This window comes from Tupaia chinensis, unplaced genomic scaffold, assembly GCF_000334495.1.
Source record: "Tupaia chinensis unplaced genomic scaffold, TupChi_1.0 Scaffold143851_1, whole genome shotgun sequence".
NCBI lineage: Eukaryota > Metazoa > Chordata > Mammalia > Scandentia > Tupaiidae > Tupaia > Tupaia belangeri.
Genome location: NW_006203702.1, coordinates 1,027 through 8,666, shown reverse-complemented (window position 1 = coordinate 8,666; position 7,640 = coordinate 1,027). Strand labels below are relative to the sequence as shown.

At 40.9% G+C, this 7,640-nt stretch overlaps 1 pseudogene; it reads left to right on the top strand.

The window, feature by feature from the left end:
* The first annotated feature begins 5,869 nt into the window (after positions 1 to 5,869).
* Positions 5,870 to 7,075, top strand: LOC102476859 (28S ribosomal protein S31, mitochondrial pseudogene; annotated as a pseudogene).
* The last annotated feature ends 565 nt before the right edge of the window (positions 7,076 to 7,640 follow it).

The window sequence follows — 7,640 nt, the reverse complement described above, 5'->3', positions numbered from 1 at the left end:
TGTGTGTGTGTGTGTGTGGGTGTGTGTGTGTCCCAAATCCTGAAAGAATTGAGAAGGGATTGCAGTGTAGCCATTTGCTCTGGGGAATGATTTCTCACTTTCCCTCTCTCTCCCTGTCTATCTTTCTATGCAGTTAATGCACACATTCTACAGTAAAAATCTATAAATAAACGAACAAACTGGGAAGCAAGTGGTTAAGGCATGGGATCCCATATGGCTAACTATGCAGTTAAAATTAGATTGTGAGAGGAGAGTGGAAGAGAAGGGATTGCTGTATAGTCATCTCCCCTGGGGACTGATTTCTCACTTTTCTTCTCATGTCTCTCTTCAGAGACTGCAGTGGCCTTATAGGAAAATACTACAATAAGTAAAACATATGACAACTACCTGCTATTTTGCTATTAATAAATTGTTATAAGAGGGCTGGCAGGTGGTGTAGTGGTTAAAGGCTCAGATTCCCATATGATCAACCATGGTTTGAGTCCCAGAGTCCCAGACCTAGCGACTTACTTTCTCACTTACCCTTTCTCTCTCTTTGTCTGGTCTAGTTAAAAACTAATAATAACAAATGGAATTAAATAAAGAAATAACTCTTTAAAATAAATAAATTGTTATAGAAAGCAGTGAATCAAGTTCTCTAGAAAACTAGCTTTTCTTGATTCTATACCTAAAACTTTCCTTAAATTTCAAAGTCAATTAAAAATTAGGTCCTTTTAGGGCAGTGGTATGTCCCCTGTGGGTCCCTCCAGGAAACTAGTTCTGGGAGATTTGTCTGCATCAGGTGTGGACCACACTATCCACACCTGACACATTAGTCCCTGATGCAGGACCTTGAGTTTATATTTTAATTTAAAACTTAGCCTGAATGTAGCAAACTGGGAATTCCTACTGTGCCATGCTGGAAAACAGTTTAAAGCAGTTCCTTGGAGGACTTTATACAGGAACATCCATCTGATAGCAGTGAAGGGAATACTGTACTATCTACTTTTATTTATATCCTTTCACTTTTCATTTGTTGCTAAGAAAGCTATATATAAACCCTGTGAACAGTCTTCTTGGGAACCAAGTTTGCTGACTGTGGGTTTTGTTTAAAAGTGACTTAAAGTGACCCTTTAAGTCCACTTTTTCCCAAAAAGAGAAGATGTGCTTAGACACCAGAGAGATGAGTAGTGACATCTTGATTCAACACCAAAAAGTCTGAGTCTGATGTGAACAAAGCTCTCCTGGAGCTAGTTTGGGATCCCTTCCCCTCGTACGTGGCTGGTTGTGGGTCCATGCTCAGTGAGAGAATGACACTCTCCTAGTCTTTCATCTTGATCTGCTTAGGTTCCAGCTGCTTTGACTAGGTGGGTCCTGGTGCTTTGTGGGCAAGGACACCACCTTTGACACCTGAGTTGACCAAGTATGAAAGACCCACTGCTGCATTGTTCACCAGGCTATGGGTCACAGTGGGAATGAGGCTATACAAGTTCTGTTCAGTGGTATATTTCTTATCAGTAGCTGCTGTTCACCTGTTGTATTGTGGTTACCATGTGCACTAGGTGGTCTTGGGAAGTCCCAGAGACCTGGCTAGTTGCACAACAGTGTAGGTGACAGGCTTAATCCCCATGGTAGTTGCTGTGGGGTGGTGATTAAGAAAGGATGTGTAGAGGTCAACAGGTGGTATGGCGGTTGAGGTGTGGGACTCTCCCACGGTTTCAGTCATGAACCTGGAGGATTGCTTCCTCACTTCCCCAGGCTCTCTGTGTTGCTCCCTGGTGAATTAAAATAATAATGATGATGATGATAAATAAAATTAAATAAATAATTCTTTTTTAAAAAAAAAAAATAGGGAGTGTGTAGAAGAGACCATTATTGCTCTGGGCAACCTGTCTTTCTGGGTGAAGGCATGTCTGGGCTGTGAGATGACAGGCTCAGGCTCAGATGACAGTGGCCTTACCTGAACAGGGTCTCTGAAGTCCGGGCTCCACTAGAGCAAGCAGTTAGCACTCCACGTGGTTGGGAGAGGTCTGGTATTCCCAGAAGAGAGCAGTCTCACAGTGTCACTAACACAAGGTAGCCCCAGCCTGTATTTTCCTAAAAGCCTGCTCTTTAATTTGCTTTCACAGAGAGGATCAATCCTCCTGATGAACCTTGGTCTCGTTCTCCCTAGTAAAGTGTGAGGAGCCATAGAGGAGACATGAGGAATGTACAGGACATGATCACCAGAATAAGGCCAGGGTCTTTATCCAGACATGGCCTTGGGTGGCTGGATTGTTATGAACAGAATGTCTTGGGATGCTTTTGAACTAAATGTTCCAAAGTATTGTTATAACAACCTGATAAATTCAATAAGGACTTAAAATCTCACATCACTGAAGTCTCTGGAATGTGTATAAATACTAGCAATAAAGTACATTCAGGGCTGACCAGTATTGACTGGCAGTCATTCCATTTCTATCCTGTCTTTCACCCCCCCACACACACACTCAACTCAGAAACTGTTCACTGTTGGCAAATCCAACAGTAAACGCTGCTGGGATGAAATGATAATTCAGAGAGACAGTGGCAGACTGATCTCAGCCAGCTTTGTACACTGTCTTATAGTATGGATTGTTTTTAGCAGCCAATGTGATTGCTCCTACAATTGTTTTTAGCAGCCAATGTGATTGCTCCTATTATTCTGCACAAAAACGAGGTGGCTTATAATTTTCCTTTGGGCTGTCTCCACCTGAAGATTTCTTTTCATTTAGTGGCTACACATTGTAACATTAAATTGAAGTCAGGTGAAATCACAATCCATTTTTGCACCATGAAGACCCTATTCCTGAGAAATGAATGGACAGAAGTTTGCAGTCCTGATGGCTCATATCAGGGAGGGCTGTGGTAGCATGAGCTGTGGGGTGGGCTGTGGTGTCCGATGTATCTGTGGTGGCTGTGGTATCTGGAATGCCCATGGTCAGAAAGCAGCTGCACTAACTTCTCAGGGGCTCAGACATCTCTTGCTTCTCCCTGTTCTGGCTGCATAGGGAGGGAATATGACCTTGATCTTTGCTGAAAGATCTGAATGTGAGCATGCAGGGAAGCTGTAGCATTGGTGCCTGAACCTCAAAAACACTGGTCATTGGGCAGGTAGAAATCATTGCTACTTCATCAAGTGGAATGGCATGGGTGCTGGAGAAATGTGGTGCCATGGCACTGCCTGGGGAGCAAAGATATCCAGGTGGGACTGAAGATGAAGCCCAAGTAGCTCATGCTCACTTCCAAAGCCATGGAAGCAGCAATGGTCACTGAATGTCCCTTCATCAGGTACTCAACTCATGGCCCTCCAGAAGTGCCATGATCAAGCTTGTCCTGCTACACCATCCACTGGTGATATGTCCCTTCCTACAGAGAACTGTCACTGGCACTGCACTGGGCTGTAGAGGGTGCCAAGGGAGGGCAGAGGTCTGTATGGTAGGGCTGAGTAACAAACCATTGCTAATTTTTCTGTTAATTAAAAATTGCTCTAAAAATATATCCCATCATTTTTTCCTCCAAGGTTTTTGTCATAGGGTGTATGCACCCACTGGAGAGAGACAGAGACAATGAAAAGGAACATGATAAATCACCCCACAGAGAAGATGGCCATACTTCAATCTCTTCTCCATTCTCCTTTTGGGATTTGGGCACACACCACATGTGCTGGTATGCTTCTCAAGCCACTAGGTCTGGGACATGAACCACGGTCAATGATGTGGGAGTCCAGCACCTTTACCACTATGCCATCTGCTGGTTGCAGGCCAATGAATTTTAAGAAAAACATTTTTCTAACTTGATCATCTAAAACATGTCTAATCTCGATAGAGATGTACTTTAAGTATAAAATATGCAATGGGTTTAAAATATTTTGTATAAAAATGAGTGAATAGCACTTCCATAATCTTTATACTGAATACATGTTGTGATGGAAGCACTTAGTTTGAATAAAACAATAAAATTTTTCCAAGCTTCAGGGCTCTTATGATGCCAGACTCAGGCATTGCAAGGTGTACTCACCACATGCAAAAAGTATGACCAAGGCAGTTCTATGTCTTGTGACTGTCACATATCCTTATGGCCTCCCTCACTCCTTTGCTGCTTCTGACATAGGGTGAGGCTGCAGTCATGTCCCTCCATGCCCCCTGAAGATATGTTAAAGACCTACTACTGGTACCTGGGACTGTGGAAATACAGTCATTCCAGACCTAATTAACATGAGGTCACTGAGATGGTATGGAACCCAATATGATAAGTGTCTTTATAAAAATGGAAAAATGCTTTGTGACCAATTAGAAATTGGAGTGATATAGCTGCAAACCAAAAACTGCTAAAGATTCAATACCAAAACCAGAAGCTGACAAGAGACAAGGACAGAGTCTATGCAGTCGCAGAGGATGCCTGGCCCTGCTGAAGCCTTGACTTCACACTTGTAGCCTCCAGAACTGTAGAATAAAAGGTTTCTGTTTTCAAAGTAATGTAATTGGTGATACTTCCTTACAGCAACCCTAAGAAAACCTACAAGTGACAGACCCCTTCCAATAAGGATTGGCTTTCAGAAAAAAAACTGCTTGCTATGGGCAAATGTCCCTTGCCACATACAGTTGATGAAGACATTGAGATATTTGAGAGATCAGAGATATTGTTATAAGGAATTGAAAATTTTCTGGAGATTATGGGGATTAAGACCTAATGTGGGGGACCAGCAGTTGGTGTAATGGCTATGTCGCTGGACCCCCATGTAGTTGACAACAATTTGAGTCCCAGACCCAGTGGCTTAAACACACACCGGTGTGTGTGAGTGCTTGCCTAAGATCCGGAAAGGAGAATGGAGGAGAAGGGATTGCGGCGTAGCCATCTCCCCTTGGGGGTGATTTCTCACTTTCTCTCTCTGTCTCTCTGGCTAGCACATGTACCCTATAGCAAAAACCTCTCCAAAAAACAAAAAAAAAAAACCTAATGTGGGAGGAAGGGCTTTCAAAACATGTCGGGGTCAGGCATATCTGGTACTTTTCCACTAATCTCTTAAGAAAAATAGATCTTGGGACTAGCAAATGGTGTAATGGTTACATTACTGGACTCCCATGTAGTCAACCATGGTTCAAGTCCCAGACTTGGTGGCTTAAAAAATCACACCAGTCACATGTGCATGTGTGCTCATAATCTCAAGAGGATAATAGAAGAGAAAGGATTACAGCATGGCTATTATGGGGGGTGTGTGTTCTTGCTTCCTGTCTCTCTGTCTCTTTTTGTCTCTCTGCAAGTGCACATGCTCTATAGAAAAAATCTCTCTAAACCAAAAGAAAAATAGGTCCTCATACAGTTCAAGATAAACCCAAGAAAACTGTAAGTACTGAATTTTTTACTTCTCATTTCCTTATTTGGTATCTGAAACTCTGGTTGTCTCAGTTTCCCAAAAAGAAATGTAATTGTTGGTTTGAGATTATATAGACTAATTTACAATGATATAGGTAAGTGTAGAAGAGGAGTCAGGGTTTCTGACATCAAAATGGGGCTGGAGAGAAAAGGAGAGCAAGGCAACTGATTTGAAAAGTAACACCTTGGACCTTGAAATGAGGAATCCAGGTCTTGAGTAACTCCGGATATTATTTACACTTTTAAATACGATACCAAGTCTTGGGATGGAATTTCCCGAGGCTGATAGAGAAAGGCAAAAATCTAAAGAGGGAGAAAAATCCTTAAATTTAATTTGATAAATTAAAATGTCATGAAGAAAATTAAAAGTACAAAGGAAAGCCCAATAATCACCACTAAGTACAAAGAAAAGTCCAATAATCACCGCTTGGTAGATAAGTTTACTTAGAAAAAAATAGCACTAGCGGGGCAATCTCAATATGAACTTACACCAAGTATGTTTAAATTCCTTAAAGAAATAAAGGACATTTTTAATTCAGGGTGTTTCTTGGCAATTTTACCTAGAGTCTCAGCATTCCTACCTCTTTGCCCACTTTCCCACCACCCATTGTCTTCTGGAAGTCTGGAGGCAATGGTGGCTATGGTCGTGATACTGGCTGCTCTGCAAAGAACAGTAAAAAAAAAAATATCCAAAAGTATTTTGGTACCAACAGTGTTATCTATAGCAAGAAAGATGAGAAGTCTGTTCCAATCAATGAGATTTCCAAAATCAGAGATCCAAGACAATGTCAAAGAAAATACAAAAAGAGACTTGTTTGATATTATTAAGAGCATGAAATTTAAATTAAGTACTGCAAATGTACAAACAACAAAGCCACCTAATAGAAGGTCACTTGCAAATTTGGAGGTTACAATAGGCAGGCTTAAGAAAACTTCAGAAGATACAACAAAGAAGAGAAAGGAGCAGCTCAGTCCTGAGCTGGTGGTGGCTCCATCTGCTGTTGCAGAATTCCTCCCTTTCAACAAGCAGAGGACCAAATCAGAACTGCTCAGGCAACTCGAGCAGCATGAGAAAGACGTGAGGGCATAGGTAGATGGAAAGAGACCTAAAATTAGTGTCAGGAACATAGTATCAGATATGAAAGATGCCAGAACTGTTACAGCTAGAGTTAGTACAAGACCAGAGCACCAGATTCAGTTTGAAGGATTGGACAGTGACCTTGGCCAGGAGAGGACGGCTGATCTTAGAAAACGTCTTAGGAGAAATATATTCTAGGGGAAGAGCTTTAATATTTTTGACACTAAGACAGTTACTGAAGAAACATCTGAACCAGAGACATCACCTTCACTTTGGGATATGGAATTTGCTAAGCAGGTTGCCAGAGTCAATGAACAGCTTATTCCGAATGGGTTTGAAGAGAGGATCCAGTGGAGAAAAGAAGGGAAGATGTGGGAGTTCCCAATTACCAATGAAGCAGGTTTTGATGATGATCATTCAGATTTCATGAACATGTATTTTTTTTTATAAATTCCTAGAGGATTTTTTAAAACAAGGACCAGTTTGTCACTTCATGGAGCTGGAGGCTTATGGCCAGCCATATCTAAGTGTTAAACAGAAGGTCGAGCACATAGAGTGGTTTTGGAATTATTTTAATGAAAAAAAAAGGACATTCTAAAGAAAAGAGACATACAGTTCAATTGAAGACCATGGAAATTTTTATATCAAATTTCTGGCAATGAAAATATAATAATTTTGCTAGTTTTCCTATAAATAAAAAAGGAATAAAGAAAACACTACTGTACAAATTGAATGAAATACGTTGAAATAAACAAAACAAAACAAGGCAGGCCAGCAGGTGGCTTAAAAGTGAAAGCACTGGAACCTACATAGCCAACTCGGGTTGGAGTCCCAGACCCAGTGGCTTGAAAATCATGCTGGGTGCATGTATGTAGATGCCCAAAATCTCAAGAGGAGAATGGCAGAGAAAAGACTGCAGTGTAGTCATCACCATCAAGGATTGATTTCTCATCTTCCCTCTCTTTTTCTGTCTCTGTCTCTCTCTATTGAGCACATACAAAAAAAAGCCAATGTAAATTAAGAAGAAATTAATATGATAAAAATTTTAAAAATCATGAAAATAAGACACTAACTGAAATAAAATTTTTACATTATATGCAGAGGAAAAAAATACTAGGAGCAGGGATGAACAAAGTAATCAGAGAATAGGCTAATTGGAAAGTAGTACTAAGAAAATTGCCAATAAAAC